Consider the following 20,261-nt stretch of genomic DNA (forward strand, 5'->3'; position numbering starts at 1 on the left):
ATATATTTTTTCATAACTTTATAAATTGAAAAGTTAACATCTTAGTGTAGTTAAGTTAACATCTTTGTGCAGTTAAGTTAACATCTTAGTGTAGTAAAGCTAAGATCTCATCACTGCCTGTCCTTTCCCTTTGTTGTAACTATATGGTATTCTACTATAACACTCAATACTACAAGATGTATGTACGTTACATTTGTATTTTTATAAAATAATGTAAAGTATAATGTTTATTTAAAAAATTCCCTTTAATACAGCACGCTAACGAACTGCTGATATCTAGAATTAATCCATATCGAATCGATATGAAATATAATAATAAAAGAAAGGAAAATATTCAAATTTATAAACAGCTGACAATAAGTCAGGCAAATATGTTGATAAAAATTATTTGGTTGAAGTTTTGAAGTTGTGGGGAAAATAAAATCGAGAACATCATGATTTCAAATAATATCACTTGGGTTGTGAGAGTTAATTGAATGTTAATAGTAAGAAATATTAAGTCTAAAAAAGTTTGAGTTATTATTTCTTGATATATTTTTCAGTTCACACATTAAGAAAGGAATAGTTGATAATAGTGTTTAAACTTAGTTTTTTTTAAATTACAGATTAATATTTCTTTCATTTTTTAAAATTTTAATAAGCTAAAATATAATTGTTTGGGATTTTATTCGTAAATAGCGATTCTCAATTTTTTTTGGTTGTGGAACCCTAAAAGATCGACCTTCTTTTGGCAAAAATTTGAGATTTAATGAACAAATTTCATCCGCAATTGTGAATACATTAATTAACGAGAAACTAATTATTTTGAAAATATGTAATGATTTAATTTCATTAATAATTTGGAAAATATTTAGTGAATAAATGAATGAAATTTTTTCATCTTATAGTTTTATTAAGTCTTACAATAAGGTTTCACGTTATACTTATGAATTCACAGGTCTAGTTCTCAATTTGATTTTAGTGCATGCATAAACTGGAAATGAATGTGGCGAAATATGGTTTCTATTAAAATAAAAATGAAAAAGGAGGAAAATAAACGTTAAGAATTACTTAGCACCTAAATTATATAATAAATTACCATTCCAGTTGCAAAACATCCGAATATATTCTTCTTTTAAGCGTGCTTTATTTCAATTTATGATGAACATTGACGATTTAGATCTCTATTTTTCACTTTAAAGGAAGCATTTGATTTTTTATACCAGTCTTGTACCAATCCAAATGAATTTCTTATGTTACCTTTGTTATTTTTTTTTTATATAGTTTCATGTATTTTTTTTTTCTATTATTACAGTGTTCAACAATATATGATGTCTTATGATGAGCAAAATAATTTATGATTGTAATACCCCCTTTTTTTTCTTAAATTTTTAATTTAAATTTATTGTATTACTTTTCTTTGTCGCCTGGACAGGATTTTCCTCTTGACGACGAATTTATATTCTTTGTATTTATGTGTTTGTTTTTGCTCCCAATAAAGTTATATTAGTTTGTAGAATGGTTATTAGGGAAACATACTTCGTCAGTTTTGAATTTGGTTATTTTTATTCGATGCAAAATACTAATGGAATTTTTCACAAATGCTGTTGTTGTTGTTCATTTACGTCGCACTAGAGCTGCACAATGGGCTATTGGCGACGGTCTGGGAAACATCCCTGAGGATGATCCGAAGACATGCCATCACAATTTTGATCCTCTGCAGAGGGGATGGCACCCCCGCTTCGATAGCCCGACGACCTGCACGCGAAGTCGAGCACTTTACGGTAGAACAGTTTAACGAGGACCAATACCGCACACCCTCGGTCCCTACGCAGGCTGATCCAAGTGGTCACCCACCCGCACACTGACCGTAGCCAGTGATGCTTGACTTCGGTGATCTGCTTTCACACAAATGATCACAAATGCATATATCTTTTTCATAATTATTTCATTATATTGCTATAAGGAAAAAAAAAACATTGTTTTGAAACTTCTTTCATTACAAGCATTTCAATCAAAGAATTTCATAAAAATAACGGAAATATTCATAAAAGGAAATATTCATAAAAGGAAATATTCATAAAATTATTAATTGGATACTTAAAAATTTAATTAATGGCTTCGAAAATTATAACTAGTTAAAAAAAAATTATTAATACTCGGAATCCCTGAGACCCTTTCGCGGAACCCCGGGGCTCCACGGAACACCGCTTGGGAACCGCTGGTTTAGAGTATATGAATGTAAAATCTTACAATTTTTTTTTTCTTTTTTTTTTTTCGTTTCAGTTGTGAGAGAAATCTCTGTTCTTTCAGTGTCAAGTGAGAAACGTTGACGCGTCAGGGGAAAAAATATTACTTTTCGTCTCCAACTTTAAGTTGCAAATCATGACAAGAACAGGCCTTCAAAAAATTGATGATAAAATTTATTTTCCGACAGGTGGGAGATTTGTAGATCATAACTCAAGGTAGCAAAGGAGTAGGGGAAAATAACTGACACTCTTCACTGTTTATTGAGATCTCGTTAATACTACCGCTTTCGCTTGACAGTTGCTACATCCATAATTAGTTTAGGAAAAAAATAACATTACTTATATTATAAAAATTTTAAAATATCATTGTTTTTCTTTTCTCTTTCAGTTAGTTTCGATGAGATATATGTCTCAGAATTTTTCAAAACAACTTCTCGCAATTTTTTTTTTTACATTACTATGCACTGTATTAATTTGATAACGTTGCATACTTATGCTTTCTAATACAAGGTTCTTTAATTGCTTTCTTCAAAATTAAATGAAATCCAATCATTCTGTTCAAATTGATTAAAAACTTCATTCCCTTCAAAAGTAAACAAATTGGAAATGAAAGTCAACATGTTTCAAGCACTCAAAACAAGAGCCCAATTTCAAGACTTGCCAGGTCCCGCAGTGAACTGATCGTTAAGACACGGTTTCCAGCAGGTCACCGATGTCAAGCATCACTGGCTACGGTCAGTGTGCGGGTGGGTGACCACTTGGATCAGCCTGCGTAGGGACCGAGGGTGTGCGGTATTGGTCCTCGTTAAACTGTTCTACCGTAAAGTGCTCGACTTCGCGTGCAGGTCGTTGGGCTACCGAAGCGGGGGTGCCATCCCCTCTGCAGAGGATCAAAATTGTGATGGTATGTCTTCGGATCATCCTCAGGGATGTTTCCCAGACCGTCGCCAATAGTCCATTGTGCAGCTCTAATGCGACGTAAATGAACAACAGCATCAAGACTTGCCAGACGTGAATGCGAAGAAACGAAAGTGATTTGAAATATAAATCGTAAAATATTTCCATAGCGCGTGGAAATGCATTTTACCCTGATTTGCCCACCTTTATTTTTCCATTTCTCGTTGGCAACTTTACGTTTTATATTTCAAATCACTTTTGTTTCGTCTCACTTCTGCGCTTGTTTCGAGAGCTTGAAACATGTCGACTGTTATTTACAATTTGTATATTTTTTTAAGAGAATGAAGTTTTAAATCAAGTGATACATTGCCACTCCAGTTTCTAGGGATTAATTACTTAAATGTATTCAACTGTTGAAATTTTTTCCGTTCTTTATTGCATTTATTGTCCATTGCCATAGAGATGCTGATTGTACGTAAACAAACTATACCTGAAATTTATGTTTAATTATGATTTTTATCAATCTCTGAAAATGTGAATGCAAAATTAGCTTGGAATTGTAAAATATCTGCAGATTTAATATTCGAAATAAAATAAGTTATACTTCATTCAGTTATGAAATAATTTTAGTTTGCAATGCACAGCTTAGTAAAAAATTTTCACTTTGTATATTTAATTTTATACTTAAAACATTACTTTTTCTGAACTGTATTTTAGTAAATATGCTTTTTTATCGATGCTTTTCATAAACATCCTTCATTTCAAAAATTATTATTGGAAAAACTTTCACACACATGATTATATGTGGACAATAATTTTCTTTATCTTCAATTTTAAAACTAGATATGTATGCATATCTTATCGAATTCTTGATTATTCAGCAAAGTATATGAACTTTGAATTTTAATTATGTCTGCTAATTTTGGAGGAAAAAAAACTAAGCAACATTTATTTTTTTTAAGTTTTTTTTTTTTTGTTGCAAAACTGAGTTGTATTAAATTAATAATTTGTCTTCTCACAAAATCGGCGAATGATCTGACAACTTAAAAACTGATTAGTTTTGGATCCAAGAACTAAATCATCACACAATATAGAAAAAAATATGTTTTAAAATATCCTAACATGATTTTCTGTTAAACTTCAAAATGTCAGTTACTGCGTTATTCTAAAAAGCTAAGAATATACGATGTTTATCCTCTATATTAAATATTTTGCAGAATTTCGCGAGCGTTTCGAATTACTTTTATATCACATTCTTCTTCATATTGATTTCTAAGAGTTCCTAATTCTCTTATCAAGCAAGAAACAGACATTTCCCTACAAGTTATTTTTAAACATTTTCATATAAATATAGCGGATGATATTTTGAATCAAGTAAAAGTTCAAGCTAGGAAAAATGGAATAGCAAAAAGATTTTTGGGGGAATTTTTTACGAAAATAAAAGAATATTGTTCCTTGATTATTTTTTTGTTGTTGTTGCTATTTATGGATTATGTAAGCTTTTCTTTATAGAGAAAATTTTCTATGTAATCTTGTTTTAAATTGGATTTTTGTATGATATAAAGACCACTTCGTTTCTTATATATGTATCAACTAAGCTGAATCTGTGTTACAGATAGTACAGATAGGTTTCGAAATTGTATACAAAATTTATTTTGACGTTTTTGTAGCAATTATCAAGACATTAATAATTAAAAAACTGCAATATTTACCTCTAAAAGGTCTCCAAGTTCAATATTTTTTGCAGACGGAGAGCATTGTTGGCCTCAATAGGTTACTTAAAAGAGTTTTTCGGTCTAGTGGTCCGATTTAAGCCTCATTTTTAAAAACTTTTTAGTGATTAGTGAAATAAAAGGAAAAGTTATATAATGATTTCTTGGTTTTATTTTGTCACCTTTCAGTTACATTGTAAAATTTTCCAGCTCGAAATAATTATAAATTTACATATAAAAGTGATGGGGAAGATGTCAGTGCACGCCGAGCACTCATGGACATACATAGTTCATTCTTCTTACTGTAGACTGTTAGAATTTTCATTCTAAAATTATGGTAAAATAACCAGCAGCAGTCTGTCCATCAAATTGACCGTAAAGTTTACAGTAAGTAAATTTTTTTAACCATTTACAACTGGTATGGTTTCAAAACCATAAAAAAGCAATTTAACAGGACATTTGAGATGGTTTAACAGCTGAAATCTATGCGGGAATGAGAGAATTGTATTTTAATATATCAGGGTTACAAATTGGAGAGTGCAAGACACTGGAAACTCTTCATGTGTTGAGTGGAATGGAGGAAATATTGCGGTGTCAACGCTAGGACTCGAACCTCCTTTCTGGTGGTCATGAGATTGACAGATTAGCTTTCTCGGCTATTACGTACTCATCTGCAAGAAACAAAGGGGCTTCATTAGGCGGACCTAGTAGGTGAGATAAATTTCCGGTTGCTTAACCGTATTAGGTGAAAGCAGTTAATAAACGGTTTTTTGCACAATTAACAGTCTGAATACCATCTGTTTCATTTGAATATGGTGAAATAACAATTAAATAAATTGTTATTTAACCATTTTTTCAGAGAAATTTCTAGCAGTGTACAATCTGATACAAATTAACAATTATGTTAGAACCAAAAACAAACTATGGTCATTGAAAAAAATATAACAAAAATTGACTTTTTTTTTGTCATTTAAATGTTTATAAAAGAATTGAATTTTTTAAAGTTTCAATTTTTGTTGGTTTTCATCAATTCTCCAAAAAGTTTCAAACCGACATCAAAATCATTTGAGTAGCTTTTCTGTACTTCAAACGCCCCCCTCCCCCCAAAAGAAACATAATTTTTGGAAATCAAGTTTAAAATTTTTCCATACCATTCCATTACCATTAACCGTCGTTCCATTAATCGGCGATCTCTGGACCTCTGTATTCCTAGCTCGAACTCATAGATTTCGTTTGCTTGCCGTGATTTTCTAATCCAGCGACTTTAAATGACTCACTCTTCTGTTTGGCATTTTTTTAAATTAAGAAAAATATGGTTTTCGACTTTTTTTCGTTCAGGTAATAAATTTTAAAAGAATTAAAAGCTTGCATTATAATTGTGACTAACTACAAAAAAAGAGAATGAGTCTTAAAAGACGTTAGATTGTCTAATAGCTTCTCTTTGCTGGGGATAGATGTGTGGTGCTCTGAGTGTTCTAGGTGATCTGCATTGCATCTTTTGCAAAACGTTGTGCATTGCACCTTTTGCAAAACGTTGTGCATTGCGCCTGCAAAACGTTGTGCAAAAGGTGCAATGCAGATCGTGTGTGTTGCCAATTCGAATATCATCATACTTTCAATATCCATAAAATTGTTTAGTAGAAAATCACCAAAGCCAAATAATTGGCAATTTCGACCATATCTTTACCGTAATTGAAGTGTTTAGGAGAAAACGTCCAAATAAGTGAAAGAAGCTAATAGTAATTGCTTTAACTGCAACACATCTTTCCTATAAATTGTTATTTAACAAGTCTTCGTAAATAGACCTGATTGCTTGCAGTGCAATCCGTAAGATCTCGATGACGCTGAACAGCCGGCCCGATATTCGGCTTTTTCAACTATGTACATCAAATAGTTTTCGGGCAAAACAATTTCGCCCATATAAACTCCATAGTATTAAATGTCGAAATATGCAATTAAAAAAAATTCGATTTTTTAGAAATTTCTTGACTACAAAACACCCTCCAAAACTTTTCTGAATCGGAATTAATTTTGAAAGTCTAAATTTAAAAGATTTAATTGCAAAATTAGAATAACAATTTTATTGTATTAAGTAAGGAGTTCATAAGTTTCTTCGTAATTTTACATTTTACAAGTATTTTTCATGAATTCGAACTCTAACGAGAAGTCGTTTGAAATTATTATTTTTATACAAATCTCAAACGTGATTTTTTCAACTATATTATTTGTCGAGCATTACGTGAAATTTCTGCAAATCTTTGCAAATATTTTTCCTTGTTATACATTTGCAATAATTTATCTTTCTAAAGCCAATGCAAAATAGGCAAAATGTTTTATAGATATTATTTCAGAATATAAATAATAACAGTATTTAAAAAATCAGTTTTATTTACATGGGACACTACGGGTGCATATTAAATGTAAGAGGCGCGTCACACTTTTATATTACAATAATTTTGATTCTTTCCTTATCAGTATTTAAATTAAATTAAAATAAAATTGTACATTGAACTAAATTATGCTTTGTTCGAATTATAACTTACTATTTATTAAACATTCTCAATATATCTCTCATGTAAAAACTGCAAAAGAATGCTAATGTTGAAGCTTAAAATGTTATAATTTCTAAATATTAAAATTTTTGTTACAAAATTTAAGAATAAAATTCGTAAGTAGAAGTAGTTGCTTTTAATTTTCTACAAATTCATGAAGTTAAATATTTATTTGAGATGCCAAGTGTAACGCAGACTTTCCTAGGATAGAAAAGTAGCAAAACGTTAAGTAAATAGTCCCCATTTAAATAGCCAGCTTGTTTGATCATAACAGTTTACATTTTTAAGTGTCTGAATCTTAATACATGAGAATAAAGCGTTGTCACGTAAGTGGTGTTATAGGCATGCACGCAAATGTAAATTAACCGGAAAATTTAGGAGAAGTATACTTTTCTAGTAAGTAAGTCAGTGCTGCAACAGAAATTTTTGAATGACTTTTTGTCTGAAGAGTAAATATTTTTAAAAGAGAGCAACGCAGTCGAAGCCTGTTATGAATTTGAATGAATTTTGCATCGATTGTGATAAATTTAACTTAATACATTTTTTTATCATACTGAACTTATTTTAATCTTTATTTTATGATATTACAAATGCAAAAATATCTAAAAAAAAATTTGTGTTTTTATGATACATCTTAGTTTTTCAATTATCCATAACTTGCTGTAATCATAAGATGAAAAAAATCATCCAAATTTGTTTCAGTTTTTTTAAACTACATGAATGTAGTTTTCATTGCACGCAGGATTTTTTAAAAAATAAAATTTTTTTCTGAAAATTGCGGTATTGTGAAAAGAAACTCAAAAAATGACATAATATAAGTTACATTTTCTAAGATTACACGAAACCATTTAACTCAATTAAAAAATCCCTACGAGCAACGAAAACTATATTTATCATGAACATTGTGTCAAACTTTTAAGTAAATATAAGCGAAAATTGCACTAGTTAGAGATACTGCAAGTAAGAGAAGCATAGTTTTGAGAAAATTGCGTTGAAAGTCTTATGAATAAAAATTCACATAAATATATAAAATTTCGGACCAAACTATATTGTATCTATAAAAAGTCCATAAGATGCTTCTTCTTCATCATTTTCACCACTTTCAAGTGCTAGTTTAGAACTTTTTCTCGTCGATCTACCCTTTGTCACTCCTCGTATATTTTTGGAGTAGAAGCCGAAATTCTGCGATCATCTTCATTTTGAGCATATTCATTGGCTGTTGGGCCTACATTTATTTCTAATTGTTTCAAAACTGTCATTAACTCTTTGCAACCTTCATTAAAAAATTTTTCGGCTGAATAAGTCACAATTTCAACCATTTATATTGACGATGCCATTAATTAATTTTCTTACACAATTTAAATAAATTATTTAAATAAAATAGTTAAATGATAGTGTTTTACTAAAGCTTTTTGAAAGGAGTAAACAAATCCATCAACACATTATGATGTAACTTTTACATTTTTACGAAAATCAATTCAATATTTTAGTAAAATAATTTTAAAGTGATAAACTATAAAAAAAAGGCAATAATTTTTTTCAAATTTTTTAATTTTTTTTTTCTGTATTGTCCCCTTTTAACTTTTAATTTAGTTCAGAAAACTATATCTCCTACTAATGTGGTATTTTAATTTATCATCAATAATGAAACACTTCTATTAATCTTTCCGAAAAAGCGTAGTGTAGTATATTTAACAACTATAAAATTTATAAAAAAAATATTTTAAATAAATAGAATTTGTTGAATAATTTATTTTAACAGTACTAAACAGTTACTAATGGTGTTCGATAGTACAAAACCCTATGAACTTTACTTGGAACTAATTTTAGAGTTTCATTTTTAATTTTTGGATAGCTTTCAGCAAACTTAATTTAACCGGACACAAATTATTGTTTTACTTATTTGTTTCATAGTTAACCAGTTGAATAATTATAACAAAGAGTATTTTTTTCATCATTTTCATTAACACAACAGCCCACTGTGGGCCTTGGAAACCCCTCCTAGAAGAGAGGAGGCATTCGCACGAGTTACCATAAATGAAAAATTCAATTTTTTAGTTGTCCGAACGTTTTCATAGTAACCCCCACTGTGCAGTTTAGCAGTCCGAAGGATGTGACATCTTTCTTATTTTTCCATCATTGCGGAGTTTATGTTCGTTTCTTCAGACTTCTAATGTGATCCGTGCGAAGGCCTTCTCTCTTCTAAGAGGTGATAGTCTAGGTCTTCTCCAGAACATTTTTCCATGCAGTTCTCTTTGCCTCCAGAAGAATATTTTGCTCCATGCAATTTTATAAGCTATTTTTAATGACTAGAATGTTTACCACTATTCGACAGGTTTGGACATTGTTTTTTCTAGCTTGTTTTGTTTAAGGAATAAAATTTAGAAGAAACCCGGTAATAATCTTAATTTTCAGTCATCCTTTAGAACATATTTCTTTAAATAATATAAAATAATTAAAAATTAAATTAAAATTAATTAAAAATACTGAAAAATTAATTCACTTTTCTTTTTTTTTTTAATTTGGCTCAAAAAAATAAATTTATTTGTTAAACTAATTGTAAAGAAAAAAATATCGTTTTTGAATGCTTATTGCACGCTATATAATATGTTCACAAATTATAACTTTACAATATTTTTTTAACGTTTTTAAATCAATTATGAAATTTAGAAAAAAAAACATTTTTGCGGGAAGCCGTGAGTGATCTCTTCTACAAATTATTTTGTATTTAAGACGATACATTAAACCAAAAGTAATTCAAATATTAAAAAAAAACTTTTCATGCACTGCCCCTAAACTATAAATTCATTGGAGCTTTTTTTAAAAATAATTTTTACATAACTGTAAATAGTAAATTGGGGGATAACTAATTATTCATAAAAATTGATAGTGAATTTTAAGAAAAAAAATCGATAATTGAGGATTTCATTTGGAGGGGAAAAATAGAAGCAATGTTGAATGCTTAAAATAGTTGATTAGTAATTTAAGAAACCACGAGGATTAAAAAGGCATAAATAAGGCATCTGTATGCAACCTAACAGCGACAAACATTTAGTTTTTCAAATGGTGCCCCTCTTCATTTCCAGTTAGAAACTGCGTCGTGAATTACACTGCAAATAAACACTAGTAAGCTTTAAATGATTATTGAGATCCAATGAAAATACAACGAAGAATAAAACATGCCTATGTGTAAATTTTGTTGGATATTGTTTCATACAAGGAACGGAAATGACAGAGTATCTCTGAAAAAGTATCCAATCAGGTTTTACAATTGAAATACTCCGAATTGCAAATTTAATAAATTTATTTTGCCTAGCAATTTTTTTAAAAATTAGAATACATTTTTAATATTTAAAGTTACAAAACGAATTGAAATGTTGACAATTTTGGCAGTTGTGAGGCCATTTTACCGCGAATCTTCAAGCCCCAATATGCAAAACTTTCGTTTAAGGAAATGAAGTTTTAGGGTACTTTTAAAAATCAAAGAAAACTTTGCAGCTCTTTAATGACGAAGAGCATTCCTTCGAGAATATGTTGAATCAACACAAAATATTCTGGAAATTTGTGGATTTATATTTTCAAAGAATTTAAAGCACCTAATGATTTTCAAGTATAAAAATCTTCGCAATTACCTAGACCAGGGATGGCGAACCAGTGGCACGCGTGCCATTTATGGCACGCGACACAATATTTTGGGCACTCAACCGATCACAATTGTTGTTACGCTATGAAGCATATGTAACAATTAAATTAAAATTCACAAAAAACAAACAAAATATTAAACAATTATTATTAAAAAAATTAAAAATTAATACTAAAAAACAGTTAATAACTGTAAAAAACAAGCTAACGATAAATAACTAACAAAAAAAAAATAAACAGTCCTGCTTAAACTAACATCTTAGAACCTAATATAAGTTATTGGTCATCTAATCTGCAACAACAGAAGTCACATTGATGTTACTTTAAGTTTAAATACTTGTATAACTGAGACATTGCAAAATGTATTTTTTTCAATCTAAATAAAGAGTTTTGAGTTGATAGTATTTAGTATTATAATTTTCCCAATAATCACGAAGTCAAAATTATTTGATGGCACGTCTATGACCTCATTAAGCAATTTTTTAGAGAAAATGGCACGCTGGTGTATGAAGGTTCGCCACCCCTGACCTAGACGCACGTGAAAGGCATCATTTTTACCGTCAAAAAGTTCTTTAGTATGCTTTTTAAATAACGATGATGTCAAAAAATCTGAAGGTAGCAAAAAATTTGTCTGAGTCCAATTAATCCATGAATTATAATAAATAAAAAAAGATAAATATGGAAAACTTAGGTAATTTTAACAAAAAAGTACTGGTGTAATTTGTGATGAAGCAAAAACGTTCAGTTTGATAACCTCTATTTTATTTACTAAACACTCTTTAACTTTGTTTTTCATCAATTCGCTGTTCTTATTTCTAAGTTAGATTCGGCTTTTAAAACTGTAAAAAATTTGAATTTGTAAGGGTACAAATGCCTGGACAAAACTGAACTAAATCAGTAACTGAACAACATTAGATTGTCTCAACATCCTAAAATGAAAGCGTGGAGATAATGAGTTTGAATACCAGATAAACCTTGGTGGCATCGATTTATTTTAATTAATTTATTTTTATTTATGCTTATTTATTTGTATTTATTGGTTCGTTTTTATTTATTTATTTTTATTTACTTATTCATATACATACATAGACTTATGTGCTTATAAGAAATTTCGGCATATCAGCCTTCGTCAAGTCAAGGTAGAGAAAGACTTCACAAAGATATTTATTTATTTATATATTTTTATATTTATTTATATTTATTTAAATTTATTTATATTTATTTAAATTTATTTATATTTATTTAAATTTATATATATTTATTTAAATTTATTTATATTTATTTAAATTTATTTATATTCACTTATATTTATTTAAATTTATTTAAATTTATTTATATTTATTTGTTTGTATACATAGAGAGGCTTATAAAAAATTTCGGCATGTAAGCCTTTGTCCAGTTAAAGAACATGTAGCACAAGGTAGAAAAAGACATCATAACGCTATTTATTTATATTTATTTTTTAATCTTTATTTATTTATATTTATTTGTTTATATTTACATTTATTTATTCATATTTATTTGTCTATATCTATTTTTTTTATATTTATCTATATATTTTTTTTTAGTTTTTTAAATTATTATTTTAAGTATGCTTATAATTATTATTATAAGTACAGGCTTATGTGCTTATAAAAAATTTTCTTTATATTTATTTAAATTTATTTATATTTATTTAAATTTATTTATATTTACTTATATTTATTTAAATTTATTTAAATTTATTTATATTTATTTGTTTGTATACATAGAGAGGCTTATAAAAAATTTCGGTATGTAAGCCTTCGTCAAGTCAAAGAACATGTAGCACAAGGTAGAGAAGGGCATCACAAAGATATATCAAAGGAAATAAAAGGTTCCAAACCCGCTACTTCCACTCTACAATATGTTAAATTTTTCATTCCCTTCCCTAACTTGAGATATTTTTTCTTCAACTTCACAAGTACACAAGCCTGCATATGTATAGGTAACAATAAATAGTTAATAAATAGTTAATACCTACTTGAAATAGTAATGTTTAATTTTTAGAAATTATTAGTTTTACATTAGTCTCCCTTTGACAAAGTAGTCTCGCATTTCCGACAAACATCATCTAAAATGGAGGTATAGTTTGTCTAAAATAAATATTTCCCTTTGCCACTAAATCGAAGCGCAATTCAAAGAGAGTAATTTCTCTCTACCCTGATTTTCTTTCTCTCGTGAACTATATCCAAAAACTGTTTTATATAGTACACAAAATAGTTAAAACTCGCAACCATAGTCACCGACAATGCTCCAGAAATGGCGAGGGGAGTTCTTTACGTAGATAGACTATAGTGGGTTCGAATTACCATAACCCTGGATGTGTAAAAATAAATAAATAAATTTGGTACAAATAATACCTCTTGTCAAATAAAAGAACAGATAGTGCAAAAATTTCATTAGACAAGCTCTGAGATTTTAAACTCTCCACCTCTATGCTTCAAAGTGTTTGCTGGAAGGACGATATTTCTTGGCAATAAAGTATGATTGTTAAACTTGAAATAAATCCTAAGGGCGCGGAATTGCTTTTTTGCTAATAACTCTCTGATGCGTGGATGTAGTGTGATGGAATCCCGTTATAGCAATGGGTGCATACTTTTACAGTTTTTCTCAAACTTGTGCCGTTTTTCAAATCGAAAATAGTTTTTAAGCCATTCTTAGTATTTTAAAAAATTACCCCACATAAGTACGTCAATAAATAAATCCCACTACCATAATAAAATAAGCATAAAACAGACACCTTAGCTTGATCAATCCGAGTTCAGTATCGTTAAAACATTTGAAATCATAATTTAGATCCGTTTTCCTTCAGTTAAAATGAGGAAATATGCTAAGAAAATGAATAATTAATCGCCACCTAACTACTATCTACCATTTACATCCAACAAAGCAAAAATAATGGTAGAAAAACAGATATAGTAAAGTTTCTGTTCTGAAAACAAGAGCTTCAATCATTGTCAAAACACAAAATGACAGAAAAAAACACGTAACCAACAAGTTGCAATAAGGATTAAAAATGTGATTTTACTAAGAGGGAAGCTTAAACAAAATCACCAAACAAAGAAAGTAAGAAACGGGTGTGTGGAAGGAGTAGCATTAGAACCTCAGGTTAGAAAAAATAATTAAGTTAAGATTTTTCAAAATATTAAATGATTTCGAGAAAGTCAGTGTCTGAAGCTGAAAGACTCTAGAGGAAAAAAAACAAATCATTGATTAGAATTCCAGCTACGTAGGGTGGAAGAATATAGTAATGATTTTTAACATATTTTTAACATATCTCTCATATACTTTAAGGTAAAAGTGTGTTTAGTTCTTTCAGCATACGCAGGACAACAATTTCAAGAAATGTAATAAATCCTTGAGCTATTAATATTAGAAATATTTACTTTGAAGATTGGGGAAATGTAAAAGGCAGGAAACGACTTTTCACTCGAATTTATTCAAAATGTTAGCAATTTGAGGACTGATTTTGCGAAAATAAAGTAAAGCAGCAATCACATTATTAGAATTTGAATTCGAGAGTTCATTAGATACCATGATTAATTTTCTAAGAATAGAATCAACATTATTCGAAGGAAATTCATTGCCAATAATAAAGGCGTCACAGTTGCTGATAATTGACAGCATGAAAACTCGATGCCACCAGTACATTTCAGTAAACTAACGCCTCCTATAACTGAAAACCTCCACACGGTTTTCTGTAGGTAGTCCGATCTAAAGCTACCACAACGACTGCTTATATTCAAAATGTTTTTAACTCATTTTTGTAGTTTCATGATGAATGGGATAGGGGCCGCTGCGCGGCCCAGGTGCCCAGCTGTTTTTAAATAAAGTAAAGTAAGTAAAGGTAGTCCGATCAGACCACTATGAAAGTAAATAAGTACGAAAGAAGCATTTAATAGGAAACCTAGAAAAATAATATAGTGGTAGCAAATGTATGTCTAAAAATTTGTTTAATTTTTTATTATGATTGGTTTGTCTTATTTACTTGTCAACCACTACAGATTCAATTTTCAAGTATATATGATACATTTCTCTCAATTACTTTTAAAAAATAATTCGAATTCATGCGCACAACTCGCTCAATTTTTAAGTAGTCTGCGCATGTTACTTATAAAAAACCGTTTGGAGGCTTTCTGATGTAGCAGGTAATGAGTAAACGCATATCTTATTATAAATCATTTTAATGTTTCCACTACAATTTTTTCGGATAAAATGGTATTGCTTTATTTCTGAGAAGGTATACTCTCCTCGCCCATATGTAGTTTTGTTGTAAATAATTTTTGTGTTTGAATTTACATAAGTTTTCATGAAAAAACATTTATATAAATTTTCATTCACATTCAAATAAAGAACTTTTCTTAATGATACATTTTCCCCAAGTTTCTTGTTCTTACTTTTATTCTTTTTATTCTTCTTTCAAATAAAACATAGGAGATAGGTTTTACCTTAAAATATGGTAGCTAGTGTATTTTTATTAGGAAAAGTAAAACTAAAGTTGACTGAAACAGTCTCAATAGAAGACAACTGTTAGAGAAGAGAATCATTAAAATTTTTTGAAAATGACTAAACAATCGAACAGTTTTGAAATTTCAGTTTGATTTCTTTTTCCCTTATGCTAAAAATAAAAATAAAGCATTAAAGAAGTACATTTCAAAAAATAAGGATTTAAAAATGAATATTTTACTTTTATTAAAATAAATCATCATTTATCATTATAACATTAAATAAACTCAAATAAAATAAATAAAAGGAAATTAAAAAGATAAAAACTAAATTTAAATTTAAAAAATTTAACACCAAATAATAAGTATTATTAAAATAGTATGTTTCAAAAGCTCATTAAAACTACAGTCGTGACCATTCTCTGTTGGATTTTTTTTTCATACGATCGAAATTTTTGATTCGTTATTTTAATGAACTCATTCCATTTTCAGTTTTATAGTTAGACTTTTCTCTCCTTACTTTAGTTTTTCTAAAAACAGCAGCTAGCGGAAAACCACCGACATAAACAAAATATTCCAACTCATTACTTTTTTTTTCTTCTTTATCTCCCGAAATCCGCATCTTTCCGGTTGTAATTTTACTTTATTTTTCTCTCCCCAAGAATAAAATACCACATTTTAACTTAGAAGCACCAAGCATGCCAAAACAAAATCATGGAAACAAAGCTTCGCAACTCTAGAATAAATATAACGGCATCTTTCCAAGCAAGGAACAAGAGAAAGGAAAAAAGCATTTAAAATCTGATTAACCAAGAGGAGGCTTTTGGCGAGTTTCCTGGCGGAATTTTGGCGATTCTATCTGTGATGTCGGGAGATGGTGTCGGGAACACCTTTCCCAGTGCAACAATTGTCAGAATAAGGTACTCCTTGACAGTGTTGTGAGGAAAGTTGGCTTTTCTGTGCAGCGCCAGGATTACCTGAGATTCTACGGCTACAAATTTATCCAGGTAGGAAACTATGCATTTTTTAATGCACGTAGAAAACAAAATACTCATCATTAAACTATTTTCTGTTTTTACATAAACATAACTATTTATCTTATATTTTCAGTCCAATTATAAGCAACGATGGCAGATTCTTAAGATAAAAATGGTTTTAAATTTAAGCAATTTTTTTTTCTTAAAACATTTTAAAGAATGGATATCTGGATTAAATTAAACTTCCTTTAAATAAATAAACTACAGAATATTTACAATTATATTTAGTTTCAAATTTGGTTTAGCTTGTTAATTTGCAAAAATGAGAAAAAACTTCAGATTTTGCTTAGAGTGATTTCAATTTGCTTTGTTAATTACTTATAATTATTTACACGGATTCAATTGAATTATTCTTCAAAAAATAGCTTAACAAAAAAAAAATTAATTTCTAACTATAAGTGGTGCGATTTTATAGGAATTATTTCTAATTTCTAACTATAAGTGGTTGGATTTTATAGGAATTATTTCTAATTTCTAACTATAAGTGGTGCGATTTTATAGGAATTATTTCTAATTTCTAACTATAAGTGGTGGGATTTTATAGGAATTATTTCTAATTTCTAACTATAAGTGGTGGGAAAAATTGGGAGAGTGCTTCTCCCCTATGCACTTTTCCTTATCTAATTACATAGAAAAGCAAATTTTTATTTGCATAGAAATCTACAGGTTAAAATACGAAGTTTTACCTACACAACCGTCAGTGGGTTAAACTAAATGTTCCAAGTATTTATCCCCAAAGCAATTTCCTTTATTGCAGTTAAGATTAATCATTAATGACAAAAATATACTTCTATCAAAATAAGGTTTGATAATTAATTTGTAATTTGTTGTAATTTGATAATTATTTTATTACCAAAATAATTTTTTAGATTAGAGGTTCCAGCAATGGAAAAATAATATTATTTTACTATTATAATATTTCTTCAATACATTTATCACTATTCTATAATGACATTGCTAAGAGCTCGCATTTTTATCTCGAGCATTTTTAACTAGTTTCGACTAGTTAACTAGTTAACGACTTTTTAACTAGTTGCATTTTTAACTAGTTTCGAAGCTAAATCCATCAAAGTTTTTTTATATGCTTCTTTTCTCATTTTAATCTGTGAAGAAATCGGCTTATGTCATAGAAAAGAATGCAGATTCATACAGAAGTGGAAAGTTAAAAGGCAATGATAATAAGAGTATTTTTCTCAAAAGATATTTTTATTTTTGCAAAATTACTTACACGAACTTAAGTTGTTTATTTATAATAATTTTATATTTCTCATTGCGTTGTAGGATAACGGAACTTTGGAATTAATCGCAAATTAAATAAATGAAAATCATGAAATAGTTTTGGAAATAAACGATATATTTAAAAAAAAATTTTTGTGCAGTGATCAACCTTAAATGGGATCTAAGGGTCACTATATATCACTGTTTACTAAACATATCGAATAAAGTAGCTGACTAGAGTCGCGGTGGCTCAGGGAATAGAGCGTTCGCCTCCCAATGATGTGATCTGGGTTCGAACCTTAGCAGTGGCTGGTTGATACGAATTTTGCTGTCGGCTCGAACAGACCACAGTACTGGCATAAAACATCTTCAGTGGTAGACGGACCATGGGTTATACTCTCTTTGATTCTCCATGTAACGCAAATGTGGGTTAGTTCCATCAAAAATGTCCTCCATAAAGGCAAAATTCTCCTGATACTTGATCTAGGAGTTCCCTTGTCTTTTGAATTGGATTCAAAATCCTAATGCTAGGTAATTGGTAGTCGTAAACTCAAAAGATTGGATGAGCTGTTCAGCTTCTATAATAAAATTTAAAAAAAAAAGTAGTTGGCTAATTTCAACGGGAGTGATTCAGGCGTTCTTATGTAGAGCATTAACAATGAAGGCTTAGATACAACAGCACTTTGCCTCTCAAAGAGGTATCCCAGGTTTGTAGTCAGGCGATGACTGGTCAATTTGTATATTGCGAAATGCTCGCACTGACTACAGCGTTAACGTTAAATAACACCGATTATGGGTTAGAATCTCCCTACCATTGGCTAACCCTGAGAGATTTCCGTAATTTTTCTCCCAATGTGCCACAAATCCGGATTAGTTTCACTTAAAAGTCTTTCTCGAGTGCAAATTTGTCTCAATGTTTAGTTATTAGTTACCTTGTCTCTGGCATTGGACTGAAAATCGCAAAAGAACGGATCCGATAAGGATCCGTTCTTTTCAACGCTGATGATTGAAAAAGAAAATAGTCTGCAAAACCGAGATAACTTAGGGGATGTAGTAATAGCTTCCCAATTGGGCGTATCAGGTTTGAATCTCAGTGATTACTGAACTATTCGTATACTGCCCCGGGCTCATTAAATCAAAGTGCTGACATGCTACATCAGGGTGCGTAGCCAAATCTTTCAATTAAAACAAGAACCTTTTAAGTACTTAAAAACTCAAAAAATATTTATAAGCACTGTATATATTAGCAAAATTCAAAATAATTTTCAAAGACTTTATAGAATCATGACAAAATAATTAGTTTCTGATAAGGAACGCTTTTCTTGTTTATATTGTAGTGATCGAGACATTGTAAAATGATCGAGAGATTTTTCGGTTCGATATCAGAAGGTGGAAAATGAACCCTGAAATTAAGAATATCTTGCAAAATGCAACAGAGTTGAACACGAGAGTGCAATAATCTCACCGAACCCAGTTCAGTATTATATACAGTGTTCAGCACATGCGAACTCGCAAGTATTTTATCAAACATTTTAAATAATTGGCGTTTTTATGCGCTATGAACCAACGGTAAGCCGAAATAGATTGTGGTTGAATAAAGTGTGAATAACGTTGAATATAATAATGTAAAAACCACGCGTTTGCATAATACGTGGCGAAAATCGACATGGTTAACGAAAAAAAATCTCATTTTCGAAAAGTGAAAATTAAGCACTTTTTAAAAACGCCCCATGAAAAAAGCGCATTTAAGGGTTTTTAAAAACGAAACTCGAAAATAAGCACTTTTAATCACTTTTTAAAAACGCTAGGCACCATGTACATTTAACAATTGTAGATAGTGGGTTTAAGCTTTTTTTTAAACGGGCTTGTTAGGTTAAGTGAAGTTTCAAGGTTTTCTCTTTCATGTACCGAGAATGTCAGCTTAATAAACAAATCTTGCACAAAGCATGGTTGCCAGTTGTTCGAGGAATTCCCTTGTATTTCGGATTGAGTTCAAAATCGCATAGTTACGGATCTGATGGATTACTGTCTTAATTCTACCCTTTTAATTACTGACCTGATAATATTTTTTCCAGATTGATATACTGTACTTTTTTTTCATATAAATGATAATTTGAGTCCAACAATATGGAGTTTCTTGTAAATACAGAACACCTTCTACAATAAAGTACACGCCAGATTGCTATTAAAATAAAATGCTTTTCAAAGCTTTAGATTCAAACACCACATATTTTACTTCAATGTTTCTTATACCGAATACTATCACACCAATTATCAGAGACATAGCTTGTGCAAGCAATTACATATATAGGTGCTTGAAGAAGTAATACAGCATGTGATTCAGCATTGAGATGAGTTTTCTATCTTTCAATCTTACCTATTATCATAATTTTAATACTTCTGCCTACAATGCTAAGATACGCCGAATTCATACTTACAGTAGTTTGTGTGATTTAATAGCTGACAAGCAGTTTTTAAATTATTACTAAAATTCACTACTTAAACTTAT

General features: G+C 29.7%; 1 protein-coding gene across 1 annotated transcript in view; it reads left to right on the top strand.

The window, feature by feature from the left end:
* Positions 1–16,367: 16,367 nt before the first annotated feature.
* The window catches only part of LOC107454703 (cAMP-dependent protein kinase catalytic subunit 1-like), a gene marked incomplete at its 3' end in the record, with an annotated part of 216,346 nt that continues 212,452 nt past the window's right edge, over positions 16,368–20,261 (top strand). Inside the window, 1 exon segment of the mRNA XM_071183343.1 lies at positions 16,368–16,504.

Source organism: Parasteatoda tepidariorum, chromosome 7 (genome assembly GCF_043381705.1).
Source record: "Parasteatoda tepidariorum isolate YZ-2023 chromosome 7, CAS_Ptep_4.0, whole genome shotgun sequence".
Lineage (NCBI taxonomy): Eukaryota > Metazoa > Arthropoda > Arachnida > Araneae > Theridiidae > Parasteatoda > Parasteatoda tepidariorum.